Source organism: Malaya genurostris, chromosome 2, assembly GCF_030247185.1.
Source record: "Malaya genurostris strain Urasoe2022 chromosome 2, Malgen_1.1, whole genome shotgun sequence".
In the NCBI taxonomy this organism is placed as follows: Eukaryota; Metazoa; Arthropoda; class Insecta; order Diptera; family Culicidae; genus Malaya; species Malaya genurostris.
Genome location: NC_080571.1, coordinates 172,569,272 through 172,585,684, shown reverse-complemented (window position 1 = coordinate 172,585,684; position 16,413 = coordinate 172,569,272). Strand labels below are relative to the sequence as shown.

The following is a 16,413-nucleotide window of genomic DNA, read 5'->3' as shown; positions in this document are numbered from 1 at the left end:
ACATACTCAATATGTATGACAAACCATACAAATATGATGGAAAAATCGATTTATTACATGCTGTCATTAGATTAAAAAATATCCCTAAAACTACAAAGCCATCGAAATTATTTTATTAATATTAACCATATAATTTAACAAAAGTATTTGATTGGAATTGATGAAACATTTAAATCATCTGTTTCAGTCCTCCTAGGGGTACACAGATATATTATTTCTTTAGCTAAGGAGTAATATTTCCTTAGTGTAGCATACAGAGCTGAGAAAATAAAGATCAAAATCTCATCAAATAGAGATCGAAAAAGTCGCAAAAGATCACTTGTGATCTTTGTCAATAAAGATCCCTTCTGATCTGATCTTTTCAAGATCAGTTGACCAGTGATCTTTCAATCACATCAATCAAAATCAGTACTGATATTCCGTCACACAAAATCGGTAGTGATTTTGAACTAAAATGATTCTTGATTCATGTAAGTTCAATCATTGGATGATTCGATCATCTTTTATCTTGGAGGAGGAAAACCACAAATGATCAAGATAAGACATGACATGATCTACGTCTGAAATCGTTGATCCCCCGCTGAGGGGTGTGAACATTAGTAACAACAGCAATTCTACAGGAATTTGTAACTAAGGATAACGCGTGTCAATGAGACATTTCCAAAATCATGGAACATTGTCAGTTTTGTATCTTTGCGAAATGCTCTTTTAACACTCCTTATCAACAGAGTTGGTGAAAATACCGGTTTCGTTACGGCACGGTTTACGTAGTTTCAACATACTTACTATTATTCTTTCAGTCGTAGACCACGCGGATCTCAGCTGTATACAGGAGGCGTCTTGATTTAACTCGGTTCATGGCTGTACGCCACCAGCCTCGGTAGCTGCGAAGGGTCCGCAGGTCGTCCTCAATTTTATCGATTCATCTTGCCCGCTGCGCACCTCTTCTTCTTATACCGGTCGGATCATTATCGAGGATCATTTTAACCGGGTTGTTCTCCGACATTCTAACAACATGCCCGGCAAACCGAAACCGCTCGACCTTGGCCGTTTGGACGAGGGTTGGTCCTCCCAGCAACTGGTGCAGTTCATGGTTCATTCGCTTTCTCCACGTACCATCTTCCATCCGCCAAAGATGGTTCGCAACACCTTCCGTTCAAAAAGTGTGCGTTGATCCTACGCAAGTATTGTCCAGGACTCGTTCATGTAGAGGATAACCGGTTTAATCAGCGTATTGTAGATAGTTAACTTCGTACGAAGGCGAATTTTGCTCGATCGAAGCGTCCTGCGCAGTCCAAAGAGGGCACGATTCCCTGAAAATATGCGTCTCTGAATTTTCCTGCTGGTGTCATTATCGGCAGTCACCAGTGACGCCAAGTACACGAACTCTTCGACCATTCCGATTGCATCACCGCCAATCAGAACTCGTAATGGGTGGCTGACATTATTTTTCTCGAACCCCTGCCTTTCATGTACTTTGTTTTTAACACATTGATGTCTAACCCGATCCGCTTGGCCTCAGCTTTTAGTCCGATGTACGTATCTTCCATCTTCTCAAAGTTGTGTGCTATAATGTCAATATCATCAGCGAAGCCAAGTAGCTGGACGGACTTTCTGAAAATCGTGCCACTCGTGTCTATCCTCGCTTTTCTTATCACACCCTCCAAAGCAATGTTGAATAGCAGACCCGAAAGGCCATCACCTTGCCGTAGCCCTCTGCGAGTTTCAAAGGGAGTCGAGTTTATCCCCGATACTCGAACAACGCACATCACTCGATCCATCGTAGCCTTGACCAATCGTATCAATTTGTCCGGGAATCCGTAGTCGTGCATGATTTTCCATAGCTTATCTCGATTGATTGTGTCGTAGCCTGTTTTGAAATCGATGAATGTGGGCACATTGTATTCGCGGCACTTTGCAACACCTGGCGGATAACGAACACTTGGTCCGTGGTAGCGCGTTCGCCTACAAATCCTGCCTGATATTGTCCCACGAATTCGTTTGCAATCGGTGAAAGTCGACGGCATAAGATTTGGGAGAGTACCTTGTAGGCGGCGTTCACCAAAGTAATCGCGCGGTAATTGCAGCAATCCAGCTTATCACCCTTTTTGTAGATGGGACACACGATTCCTTCCATACATTCCTCCGGTAAAATCTCGTCCTCCCGGATCTTGGTAACAGTGCAGTACTTTCACTAGTGCATTACCACCGTATTTTAGTAGCTCTCTTGGTAGTTGGTCAACTCCAGCGGCCTTATTATTTTTCAACCGGCTAACCTCCTCCTCGACTTCTTGGAGGTCTGGGACCGGAAATCTATCGACCTCCGCACGCGTTCCCAAGTTCTTTACCGCGCCGCCACTTTCGTATTCTGCCAAATCGCCATTAAGGTGCTCGTCAAAATACTGCCGCCACCTCTCGATCACCTCACAGTGGTTCGTGAGAAGATTCCCGTTGGTGTCCTTGCACATATCGGCCTGTGGTACATGGACTCTGCGCGAACGGTTCACCTTCACGTAAAACTTCCTTGTGTCATTAGTACGGAACAGCTGTTCCATCGCTTCGCGATCTCGGTCTTCTTGTTGGCGCTTTGTTCTACGGGATACCGAGTTTAATCTGTTCCGCGCCTGTCTATCGCTCCTCGTTTGCTCTCGTCCGATGTTGCAGCTTGCTCACCCAAGTTGCATTCTTCTCGGCCACTAACTGTTTACATTCATCGTCGAACCAGTCGTTCCTTACGTTCGGAGCCGTACCTAGCGTTTCTGATGCAGTGTTACCTAAGGCAGAAAGGAAGTCTCTCCAGCCATCTTCAAGAGTAGCTGAACCAAGCTGCTTTTCCGTTGGTAGTGCCACTGCCAGCTACTGCGCGTAATCTTGAGCTACTCGAGCATCCCGGAGCCGCGCGACGTTCGGCTTCGGCGTTTGGTAGCCACCGTCGAAAGTTTTGAGCGCATGCATACAGCAACCAAGTAGTGATCCGAATCTATATTCGCACTGCGGTAGGTGCGAACATTGTTGATGTCCGAGAAATATTTTCGGTTTTTTGGTGATCTCCAGGTAGCTTTGTGGATATCCTTGCGGGAAAAGAAGGAACTTCTGACTACCACTCCTCGTTTCCTAGTTTCAACATATATTCTCGTTTGATGCATCCCATGTTCGATTTTACAATCGTTGTTTCATTCGCAATAAAATGAATACAGGATAAGAGAAATAAATGCTAGATGAAAGTTTTATGGTAATAATAAGTTTGGATTGTAATCACATTGATAATGTTAATTTGACAGCATTCTATACGCAATAGCAATGCTCAATGCAAAATTAGTTTAAAAATATATTTCACACCACATAGTGATCAGAGCGATAAAGACTTTGTTTTACTTCCAGCTGGTTGATGCTGATGATGATGTTTATGATGAGGCACTATTTTGATTAAACTAAAAAAACGCTTTTTGAAGTAACAGGAGCACAAGGTTTGAGCACACAGCAGGCGCGTTTGAATTGCCATAGCCAAACCTGCACTCCTCCAGAGTAGATGTGAATAGTGAACAAAAATCAAAATAATAACAAATTTTACCAACATATCTTGTCTTGATGTTCCTGTGCTGTCATAGCAATACTGCATATTTTCTTGATATTTCATCGAAGGAATCTTGATATATTAGACAAAATCAATGGTTTTTGATATTTTAACTCTTATTTCAAACTAAATAATGTTATCTACCATTGAGATGTTTAATAATTGGTTTGCAAATCACTTCTACCCGGGCTGTTACTTCTGTGTATGATATTCAAGCTAAAGAGGGTAAATTTATCAGCTGCATGACATGCTGTATGATTGAAGATGTTTTTCTTATCATTTCAATTATTGATAATCAAAGCATATATGTTAATATTATTTGCTGATTTTATTGATATTACTCCGCCAACATGATTTTGGTGAATAAATTTTAAATACATCAAGAAGCAAGAAATTTCGATGCGACCTACCAAACAAACTTTTTGAAATTCTTTTATTCTTTGTGTGGTTATTATCCACATCTGCTTACTACCTATCATTAGATTTCCGAAAGTTACAAATTCCATAATTCCAAGCGATTTGTGCTCCTAAACTCATATACATTGACTAAAATCGTCAGTGCATAACATAAGTTAAACCGTATGAAGGCATCTTTCTTTTTAATTATATGAGGCAAATTTTATGAATTTCGCTAATTTACTCGCCCCATCGTGCACTTTTACTGATCACAACAGAAATGATTTCCTGCATCATTCATTCCTCGAATTTACAAAAAGAAGCTTTCACATCAACAAATCCACGTTTTCCTATAGAATGTAAACGTTTATTGTGCAGATTTTTTCGGGAAATAGGCAAACCAGTGATATAATTAGGTATTTCAAAAATGCGCTCATTGAAAATATTGGACGTCACATTCCAACAACCCTCCCCGCTTCACCCTGTCACAAAAGGTCACATTTTGTGAAACGCCCCCTTCCCCTTGCGGCGTGAAGTCTTTTATGACAGCCCCTAATACGAAAAGAGAAAAATATAAATGCTAGAGCAAAAAATCTGATTTTGTGAGGAACACCTTAAGTTGTTCTTTAAAAATAGCTGTAACAATAAAACCGTTGGAGATACTACTATGGTGTCCTCAGCAAAGCTGCTCGATATAAGTTTATCTACAATTTTGCCGAGGAATGCAGTCCTCTATCTCAACACATCCGGAAAATAAGTTTTGGATCACCTTAATAATAAGAGCCACCCTAATACCATGTACATCGACATATGACTTATCTTCACTGATCATTTGTTTTGAAGACATCATAGTTCTAAAGTATAAGGTTAAGCCACAAATGTTTTTGTCCCCCTAAATTGTGGATCCGGACCACTGTGCAATGCAATTTAACTCGGAAATTTTAAAATTTTCGATCTTTTACATATTTTTTGAGATTCTACGGCAAACCTAAAACAAAATCAGAATGTTAGTAGTTATCAATTGCGTTTGGCTTGTGCATAAAAATTGTTTAGATCGTTTGTCCAGTACAAAAATATAACTATTTTCAGAGTTTTAGGTTATTCACTAAATTTTTTTAAATATTCAGTAAAATCCAAGTTTCAGTATTTTTTGTAAATTTTGTTCATAATAAATTTCCAACTAAAATAATAAAAAAATATATGTCATAAAATTTAAAAGTTTTGATTTGATTTTATTTGGCAAAATTTCCCAATAATAGAAATTCTCTGTATTTATACCAAATTTCTTGAGATTCTTTGAACGGATACATAATTTTGGTCATCAATACATTGTTTCTGGTAATGATTCCAATATTCTGAATCAAAAAAACTACATGTTATCGCTTTAATTTTTGAGTTATATACAAACATGTGAAAAAAATGAAAAATTCATATTTATAAATTCAACGATTTTTTAATGTTTTCTTTAGATTGTAAGATGAGCGGAAATTGTAGCTGGTATCACTAGCAATCGAATGATATGTAATAATATATATATTATCGCTTTGAATTTCGAGATATTTACGATCATTGTAAAAAGTCTCACCTTTTCTTTGGTCATCTATCTACAGTTTTCATTATAACTTTGGGTAGTCAACTCTATTTTTCGTTTTTTCAGTGCATTTTATTTTTGGAAGTAGTACCTTTAAAATGGTGAACAAATTTTGAAGATCGGATGACTAACAACAATGTTATGACTCGGTAAAGTTGAAGTTCTCAATATCCGATTCGCGATGCAGGTGCCGCATGAATGCAGATAATGCACATTTTGAGCTTGTAAAAAAAACTTGGAACGGGAAAAATTCAGATTTTCATTAGTTTTTCCTAAACGATCGTCAATGATGATATACTCAAAATGATCTACAAACTTCACAAAATTCGAGGGTGTAAAATTTATCGAAATTGGTCAAGTAACAACTGAGCTATGATAGCTCAAAGTTACCGTTGCAGCTTTTTTTGAGACTTGGTGCTCCACGTAACTTTTTTAGGCTTGGTATTAGGAGTGTTAATGAGCAGAAAAGTAAAAAAAATGTATTATGTTATGTATTCTTAATGGCTGTAAACTTATTGTATGACAAATTTTCACCAATTCCATAATGTTTTCAGACTTAAGAAACAGAACTTATTGGCAAAAGTGGCACGCTCCCCTAGTTATTTGTAGATTTGTGCCTTGCCGTGGCTTCTCGTCGTTTTCCTGATGCGAAGGTAAGGATAAAAGGAACATGTAAAGGAAATGTTAATTGGGAGGGGTGGAAAAACAGTACAAAACAAAAAGAAGTCGCCCCGAAAGGATGCTGAACGATCTATAGGTGCCACAATACACATTTAACGAAACCTTCAACTCCAAGAGGATTTAAAGATTTTACAAAAGCGACACCATCCTGCTTTTTCGAAAGAATGCAGAACGATTTGCAATTTAAATGAGCAGAAGTAAATTCGGCACCCAAAAAATAATTTAGGGCCAATAACGAAATGATTCTTTCATTCCAGGAAAAACGATGAACCCTTCTGACTACCACATTGGATGAGAAACGAATGCAATGCATTCCATCAATTTAGAAACCAAAAGAACCAAAAACCCGGATACTTAGTTGCGTCAATGCGGTACAGTTATATATCAGATGCTATAAAGTACCGTAATCGCATCATACAAATCACACGTATAATATTCAATACACTCTTATCAATCTTACTGCAATGATTCTTTGAAAAATGCAGTAGACTTTTTGAAATTTTCTGATTCAAATCTGTTAAAAATGCTTTTGTATGAGCGCAAGCTTTGCAATTTCCAGAATAGTTGAGTACTCATAAAAAAAGTAAGGGTGTGTAATGTCAGAGATATAACTGGATGTCGTGAATACGAATAAAACTGATACGATTTCTTTATACTTTCGAATTCGAATTGATAGTTGATCGATTGTGTGAATTGTGAAACTTTTTACGTGATTTGGTGTATACCTTTTCCACAAATTGGCTGTTCCAACAACCACCCATAAAGGTAATTATAGAATTTTGACGTCGATTACCACATTTTGGGTTTCCATATTTCATTGAAAGAGACAAACGAGATGCTGTGCAGGATTCATTTCTGCCTTTTAGAAGGACCAAATTGTGGAATTCTCTACAATATTTAGCACATTTCGGAACGTTTTTCCCGAACGATTTTCGCACAATGTCCACTTTTCGTTTTCTTTCTCTCCAATGCAAACGACCAGTAGCTCTGCTGTCTGACGCAATCGCTGTGGTTTGAATTGAAACCAGCTTTGCGAACAAAGCGCAACACATCCGCTCGCAGGGGCAAATGATGCTAAACTGAATCAGTTTTTCTTAAGAGGCTTCTTTTTACGTGATTTCGTTTGTAGCTTTTACACAAATGGACGGTTTCAACGGCTACACATATAGGCACATATAAAATTTTGACGTCGATTGTTTCATTTCGGATTTCCACTCGCAGTGCAAAATGATGCCAAACTGCTTGAATGCGTCTTCTCGCCCTTACGTCTGCTTCCATCCAACGCACAAGAAGAAATGATCGGTTCTCGAACACGGTTCCTCTTTTATAACGTTCAGTTAAAGATATCATTCAATAAAAATCATTCAAGCGAAGAGGTTGTGTTTCGATTATACTGCTCGTGAACTAACGGCTGCAGGTAGTTAAAACTGTTGGTGCTAATAGCCAAGGCAATATTCGGAGCTTCTGCCGACTGGAAAGCTAGCAACGAAGGCCATCCCGTTCAAACGCACAGAGGTGTAGAGACACAGAGGTGCGAGCGCAAAGAAGTGACGAGTCACAGAAGTGCCATCGCATAAAGGTGCGAAGACGAAGGGGTTCATAGGCACAGAGGTGCTAAAGCAACCCAGTGTTGATCTACCAGGTACCAGAATTTGAACGCTGCGTAGGATCGAAAGAGACGACATATATCGTGAGGTACTACACTGCTAGGATTACATTTGATCGCCACCAAGAGCAATAACACTATACCTGAGGTCAGGAACATGCAGCACACCAAGTTCAGTGGTGACCACAACGACGGTAGAGAAAGATAGCAGAAAACGATGCCAAAAGACTGTCAAAATATCTTTATCTCTTTGATCGACTTCAATTCGACGAGATTGCACCTGGAGAGTATTTCCTGATTTACACGGTAGCGATCATTTACCAATCATCATCTGAATTGGACAGAATTAAATTCAACTTGGTGGAGAATCTACAAGACCTTGCAAAAAGACGTTTGTTGGAATTGTTCAACTAGTTTCTTGAGCAAAATATTGTCCCTTCTGACTGGAGGCAAGTGAAAGTTATCGCCATGCAAAAGCCGGGGTAAACCAGTTTCCAATCACAACTCATATCAGAAAATTGTTCGAAAAATTATTCTTCAACGTCTCGATACTTGGGTCGAGACGAACGGTTTGTTGTCAGATACTCAGTTTGGCTTCCGTAGAAATAAAGGAACGAATGATTGCCTTGCATTACTTTCGTCTGACATCCAAATTGTCTTCGCTCAAAAACAACTAATGGCATCTGTATTTTTAGACATTAAAGGAGCATTTGATTCAGTTTCTATTGATATTCTTTAAGACAAGCTCCATAAACATGGACTTCCAGCGATTATAAATAATTATTTGCACAACCTTTTGTCAGATAAATGCATATATTTTTCACATGGCGATTTGGCAACATTCCGCTCAGCTTCAACTTCATATGATGCAAAGAAATATTGCGCAGATTTTGACTTTCAAATACCTCGGGGTGTGGTTGATTCATAATGCACGTGGGGAGGACACATTAGGTATCTGATAACAAAATGCCAACAAAAAGTAAATTTTCTTCGAACAATAACAGGATCTTAGTGGGGTGCTCATCCGGAAGATCTAATAAAATTGTTTCAGACAACGATATTTTCAGTGATGGAATATGGATGCGTTTGCTTTCGTTCCGCTGCAAACTCTCATATTATCAAATTGTAGCGAATTCAGTATCGTTGTTTGCGAATTGCTTTAGGCTGCATGCATTCGACACATACAATGAGTCTTGAAGTTCTGGCGGGAGTTCTTCCATTGAAAGATCGTTATTGGGAGCTTTCATCGCGACTGCTAATAAGATGTGAGGTACTGAATCCCCTGGTTATTAATAACTTTGAATGGCTAGTTGAGCTTCAATCTCAATAAAGATTCATGACAGAATATTTTAACCATATGTTACAGGAAATCGACCCTTCAAGCTATATTCCTATCCGTGACAGCCTCCTAAATGTCCCTGATTCAACTTTATTTTTCGACACATCCATAAAGCGCGAAGTGCGTGGAACCCCGGAACACCTACGCTCGATGGAAATCCCAAAAATATTTACAAGTAAGTTCAGGCATATTGACACTGAGAAAATATTTTACACGGACGGATCACGAATTGAAGAGGCTACTGGGTTTGGTATATTCAACAATAATGTTTCGGCTTCATTTAGGCTTCAAGAACCTGCATCTGTTTATATAGCCATTCGCTCAACTGCTGCTGGCAAAAATGGAGCGTTTTCCTTGGGCAAAATAAAACAGTACCTGAACGTCATATTGAATAATAATAATCAAATCACTAAAGTTTGGGTCGCGGCTCATTGCTCCATTCCAGGCAATGGAAGAGACGATATTTTAGCCAAACGTGGTGCTATTTAGGGTGAAATTTATGAGAGACCGATTGCTTTCAACTTTCCAGCTGGTAAGCTTCTTGGGATAGAGATGATCTCGGTCGGTGGATGCACTCAATCATTCCTAAAATATCGACAAATACATGGTTCAGGGGACTGGATGTGTGTAGGGATTTTATTCGTGTGATGTCCAGACTCATGTCAAATCACTACACGTTAGATGCACATCTTCTTCGAACTGGACTTTCCGAGAATAATCATAGTGCTTGTGGAGAAGGTTATCGCGATATTGATCATGTCGTTTGGACATGCATGGAGTATCGTGATGTCAGATCTCAACTAATAAATTCCTTGCATACCCAAGGTAGACTATCCAATGTCCCAGTTCGCGACATTCTTGCTTGTCGTGACCTTCCCTACATGAAACTTTTTTATCATTTCATTAAGTCCATTGAAGTTCCAATTTAAATTTTATTTTATGTTAGGCTGTATTCTCTTCCATGAGTTTATCCAATAGCCAACTATAAGATAATGAAAAAAAGTGATGAACCGATACAAACAAATCTGAAATAGTTATAGGATCATGTACAAAATAAATATATTTTATTTTATGTAATTTATAATAGAAAATCGCTTAATAAAAATAGTTTTTAGATAAATTATTGAATACCAACATACTAATATGATATTCGAAATGTATTAGGTTTACAGTACTATGTAGTGTGACAGCCTCCTAAATGTCTCTGATTCAACTTTATTTTTCGACACATCCATAAAGCGCGAAGTGCGTGGAACCCCGGAACACCTAAGCTCGATGGAAATCCCAAAAATATTTACAAGTAAGTTCAGGCATATTGACACTGTAATTTATAATAGAAAATCGCTTAATAAAAATAGTTTTTAGATTAACTAACGAATACCAACATACTAATATGATATTCGAAATGTATTAGGTTTACAGTACTATGTAGTGTGACAGCCTCCTAAATGTCCCTGACTCAACTTTATTTTTCGACACATCCATAAAGCGCGAAGTGCATGGACCCCCGGAACACCTAAGCTCGATGGAAATCCCAAAAATATTTACAAGTAAGTTCAGGCATATTGACACTGAGAAAATATTTTACACGGACGGATCACGAATTGAAGAGGCTACTGGGTTTGGTATATTCAACAATAATGTTTCGGCTTCATTTAGGCTTCAAGAACCTGCATCTGTTTATATAGCCATTTGCTCAACTGCTGCTGGCAAAAATGGAACGTTTTTCTTGGGCAAAATAAAACAGTACCTGAACGTCATATTGAATAATAATTATCAAATCACTAAAGTTTGGGTCGCGGCTCATTGCTCCATTCCAGGCAATGGAAGAGACGATATTTTAGCCAAACGTGGTGCTATTTAGGGTGAAATTTATGAGAGACTGATTGCTTTCAACTTTCCAGCTGGTAAGCTTCTTGGGATAGAGATGATCTCGGTCGGTGGATGCACTCAATCATTCCTAAAATATCGACAAATACATGATTCAGGGGACTGGATGTGTGTAGGGATTTCATTCGTGTGATGTCCAGACTCATGTCAAATCACTACACGTTAGATGCACATCTCCTTCGAACTGGACTTTCCGAGAATAATCATAGTGCTTGTGGAGAAGGTTATCGCGATATTGATCATGTCGTTTGGACATGCATGGAGTATCGTGATGTCAGATCTCAACTAATAAATTCCTTGCATACCCAAGGTAGACTATCCAATGTCCCAGTTCGCGACATTCTTGCTTGTCGTGACCTTCCCTACATGAAACTTTTTTATCATTTCAATAAGTCCATTGAAGTTCCAATTTAAATTTTATTTTATGTTAGGCTGTATTCTCTTCCATGAATCCAATAGCCAACTATATGATAATGAATAAAAGTGATGATGTTGTGGCGCCCCTGAAAGTTGGCGCCCAAAGTGAGCCTTTACTCGCCTCAGCCTCACTGCGGCACTGTGTCAGGATTACCTACACTGAAATGAAAATCTTATTTATATTCATTAGATTTGTCATATGAATCATACGCAGAATATAATTCATAGAAATTATATGGAAACTTATAATCTTTATTTAATGTGTACGTCAAATCTAAATGGACGTTATCATAATGAAAGTTATAAAAATATCCCATATAATTCATATGGAAATCCGATGAAAGTCGTGAATAGTTGTGTCCTCGATATTCATCAACTGCTCCAGACCATTTTTTCAGGAAGTTTCGCATCTCAATGTAATTTTAAATCGCTGACAAGACAGCTCATCCAACTTCGTTCAAGGATATGCGTTAACGGACCATGAAATATATATCCGGTACATTTCATTACTCTATCTGTCTAGTAAGACTAATTTTTTTATTTTCAGTCTCGGAATCTCACTTCTCTTTCGCAAATATCATGAGGTGCTCCCTTACCGAATGGAATACTAGTACAGCTTGAATCCTCAAAGAAAAGTAGTAGTTGGCAATTATCTGCTATTCGCATGACCTCCATAGAAAGTATATATATATATATATATATATATATATATATATATATATATATATATATATATATATATATATATATATATATATATATATATATATATATATATATATATATATATATATATATATATATATATATATATATATATATATATATATATATATATATATATATATATATATATATATATATATATATATATATATATATATATATATATATATATATATATATATATATATATATATATATATATATATATATATATATATATATATATATATATATGTATATATATATATATATATATATATATATATATATATATATATATATATATATATATATATATATATATATATATATATATATATATATATATATATATATAAATTTTATAAAACTAGTCATATGGTATATATGAACCTATATAAATAAATTCGAAGTGAATATAATATGCGCTTCATAGATTGTTCCAATGTATGTTGTGCGGATATCTAGTAATGGTTATAAGACGCGCCAATAAATTTGACTCAGACTGGAAATTTCATTCGTTATATGGAAATCTTGTGAAAATAACGTTAAGAAGAGTTTTATGTTTCATAAGATTATCTCATATATTTGACATGATGTTGAACAAATCTTGTAACTATTATTGGAAATGCTAATAGTGCAAAATCATTAGAATATCATATAATGTGAAAAAGAAAATTTAGCTCAGTGTACCTATCAGAACTGATAGTGGGCGTGAACTAGTTCAGAAACGGCTTTTGCTTTCAAATCTTGGAAACTTTTCAACGATTCTAATAGGTTAGTGAACACCAAGTCTCGTTCAGCACATTCGCGAACCGTTGTAAACTTCTCAATACTTCAGGTTGTCATAATGTGTGTGTTTGTACAATTCATGAAAATGTTAACTTTATGCTTCACAGCCTTAGCCTCACAGCCAAGTTGCTCTAACAAGCTTTCCTCAAGATTTGAAGAGGTTAGGCATTTCTCGCATTTGCGGAGACAGCAATCCTTTGTTCGTGTCGGTGAATTATGCAGTTTTTTTTTCAAATACGCTTTGCAATCAATTTAAAAGGAATACTTTTTGAGGCTGTGAAGCATAAAGTCAACATTTTCATGTATTGTACAAACACATACATTATGACAACTTGAAGTATTGATAAGTATACAATGAATGAAATTTGGTGCTTACTGACCGATTGGAATCGTTGAAACTCTAAGACTTGAAAGCAACAGGCGTTTCTGAACTGGTTTGGTGCCCACTATTAGTTCTGATAGACACGTAATCTCATTGTCCTGGTAAATGTTTAAGTTTTTGATATAATCTGGGCCTTTGCCTAAGTTTATCAAATCCTGTGCATCCATAGACGTTGAATCTGGTCATGGATTTTTTTCAAACACGACCCGCACGCGCGGAGCGTACCGCAGCGCGACTTGCTCGAACTTGAGCAGTTTTTCATTCCTTACATTACATTCCGACTACCAATCCTCAAAAACACTCGGATTGGTATTTTCAAATGGCAGTATCTTCGTTGGTACTGAAACACTCGAATATTTTTTTTCGCAATGACTCACTACAGGTATAATATCATAAATGAAATTTTGAGACAATAAACGATATAATAATATAAATTTTGAGACTATTCAAATGGCAAGAGAAAGGCATTATCGCAACGATAGGTAGATTATGAATGATTTTATTTTCTTTAGATTAACGCGTACAGGCTGATCCTTTTTCATTTTAAGGTCGTGCTGATAAGGTGCAGGCTCTCAGCAAAACATTTATTGGTTGTAATTGAATGAAATAGGAATATAAAAGTTATTAGAGTAATTCCAGGAATGAGTAGACGAAAAAGTGACGAAATCAGAATCGACCTTCTCCGATTTGGATGAAACTTCGCACATGGCTTCAATATGGCAAACCATAAGTTTTGAACCGATGGAAAGGTCAATCCGACTCACGACTGACTGGGGGCGTATGTATTTTTGCAATTCATACACTATATATACACTGAAAAAAAATTGATTTTTTTCTCAATAATTACAAAGTATTCCGAAAAAGTTAAATAAAAAAAAATCAGGGTTTTAATTTTTTTTGATAACTTTTATTTTAAAGCTGTTATTAAAACTTACAGATTGATGACTATCCCATCCGTGCCTTATGAAAAATGAAGAAGTTACAGCTAAAACAGTTTACGGGTGTATGCAAATGATCAAGTTCTTCTCGTTGTAATTCGGATATCCTTTCTTCTAAAAATAGCTGTTCTTGAGATAATTGGATATTTAATTATAACACCATTTTTTTATAGTTCCAAGAATTGTTTATTTGCTTGCTATATCTACAATTATTACATTACGATCGTATGACTTTCTTTATAAGCCCGCCTGCGACAGCGAACACAAATGCTTAACGTGGTATTCAATTTAACCTTGCACTTTTGAGTTTCTAATTTTCCAATTATGGTTTCTGTTAATTGGAAAATTTTCCGGAACACACAAAACCAGGAAAAGGTTTACAACACTTTGGGAAAACCATATTGTAGTATTGTAACTGTTTCGAAAGAGATTTGTTATAAACTGATATCTGTTCTACGATGCACAGCTATTTATATGTGAAACAGGTACAATTTAGGTAAGGGGCTGTCCATAAAAGACGTCACGCTTTTTTGGTAATTTTTGACTCAACACCCCCCCCTCCCCCTATGTCACATGTCACGAATTCAAAATAAATAAAATTTATCTCAATACTTACTCAATCTGTATGACAAACCATACAAATATGAGGGAGAAATCGATTTACTACATGCTGTCATTAGATTAAAAAATATCTCTAAAACTACAAAACCATCGAAATTATTTTATCAATATTAATTATATAATTTAGCTTTAGCTAAGAATTATTATTTCCTTAGTGTAGCATACAGGGCTGAGAAGATAAAGTTCAAAACCTCATCTAATCGAGAGCACTGCCGAAATAGATCGCTTGTGATCTTTCCCAATAAAGATCACTTCTGATCAGTGAACAGTGATATTTATATCACATCGATCAAAATCGGTACGGATCTTCCGTCACACAAAATCGGTCGTGATTTTGAGCCAAAATGATTCTTGATTCATGTAAGTTCAATCATTGGATGGTTCGATCAGCTTTGATCTTGGTGGAGGAAAATCATGCATGATCAAGATAAGACATGACATGATCTACGTCTGAAATTGTTGATCCCCCGATGAGGGTTGTAAGAATTAGTAACAGCAATCCTACAGGAATTTATAACTAAGGATTACGCGTGTCAATTAGACTTTTCCAAAATCATGGAACATAGTCAATTTTGTATCTTTAGGAAATGCTCTTTTAACACTCAATAGAGTTGGGGAAAATACCGGTTTCGTTACGTTGCGTTTTACGTAGTTTCAACATATATTCTCGTTTGTTGCATCCCGTGTTCGATTTCGCAACCGTTGTTTCATTCGCAATAAAATAAAACGATTTTGGCATCAATTTAATTTATGGAAGTAACAGGAGCACAGAGTTTGAGCACACAGCAGGCGCTGCGTTTGAAAGACGCGTTTAAATTGCCCTAGAAAAACTTGCACTCCTACCGGGTAGATGTGAATAGTAAACGAAATCAAAATAATGACAAATATTACTATCATATCTTGTCTTGATGTTCCTGTGCTGTCATAGCATTTCTTGATCTTTAATCGAAGGAATCTTCTTGATAGATTAGACAATATCTATTTAGCATCAAGATTTGTTATTATATCTTATTTCGTTATTGATGAGGCATACCAATTTCATTAAGTACAATTGATCCAGTGGTTCCCTTTTCAAATTGAATACAATTGAATATACTGCATCAGAACAAGATAAGAGAAATTCTTATGATATACTATTCTCATAGCTAGAGAATAAAATTACTGAAAAATACGTCTTCTATAAATGTTTTGCTCTTGCTTTGAAGTTACAATGGTAGAATTTTAAATTTTGTTGCTGTTTTCTCAGGCAGACTTTGAAATAATTTTTGATATTTAAACTCTTATTTCGAACTAAATAATGGTATTTTCTGTCATTGAGATGTTTGGTTTTTAATAATTGGTTTGCAATAAACAGGGTAAATTTATCAGCTGCATGACATGCTTTATGATTGAACATGTTTTCCTTATCGTTATAATTATTGATAATCACAACGTATATGTTAATGTTGTTTGCTGGTTTTATTGATATTACTCCGCCAACA

General features: G+C 36.4%; 1 protein-coding gene and 1 long non-coding RNA gene across 10 annotated transcripts in view; one reads left to right on the top strand and one right to left on the bottom strand.

The window, feature by feature from the left end:
- LOC131427388 (calcineurin-binding protein cabin-1-like) overlaps window positions 1–16,413 on the bottom strand; it is a 1,620,795-nt gene that overhangs the window by 108,849 nt on the left and 1,495,533 nt on the right. The window lies entirely within an intron of this gene.
- On the top strand, window positions 10,358–12,161 carry LOC131427398 (uncharacterized). Its single transcript, XR_009229266.1, has 3 exons — window positions 10,358–10,487; window positions 10,602–10,737; window positions 12,042–12,161. It is a non-coding gene; the product is annotated as an uncharacterized LOC131427398 (long non-coding RNA).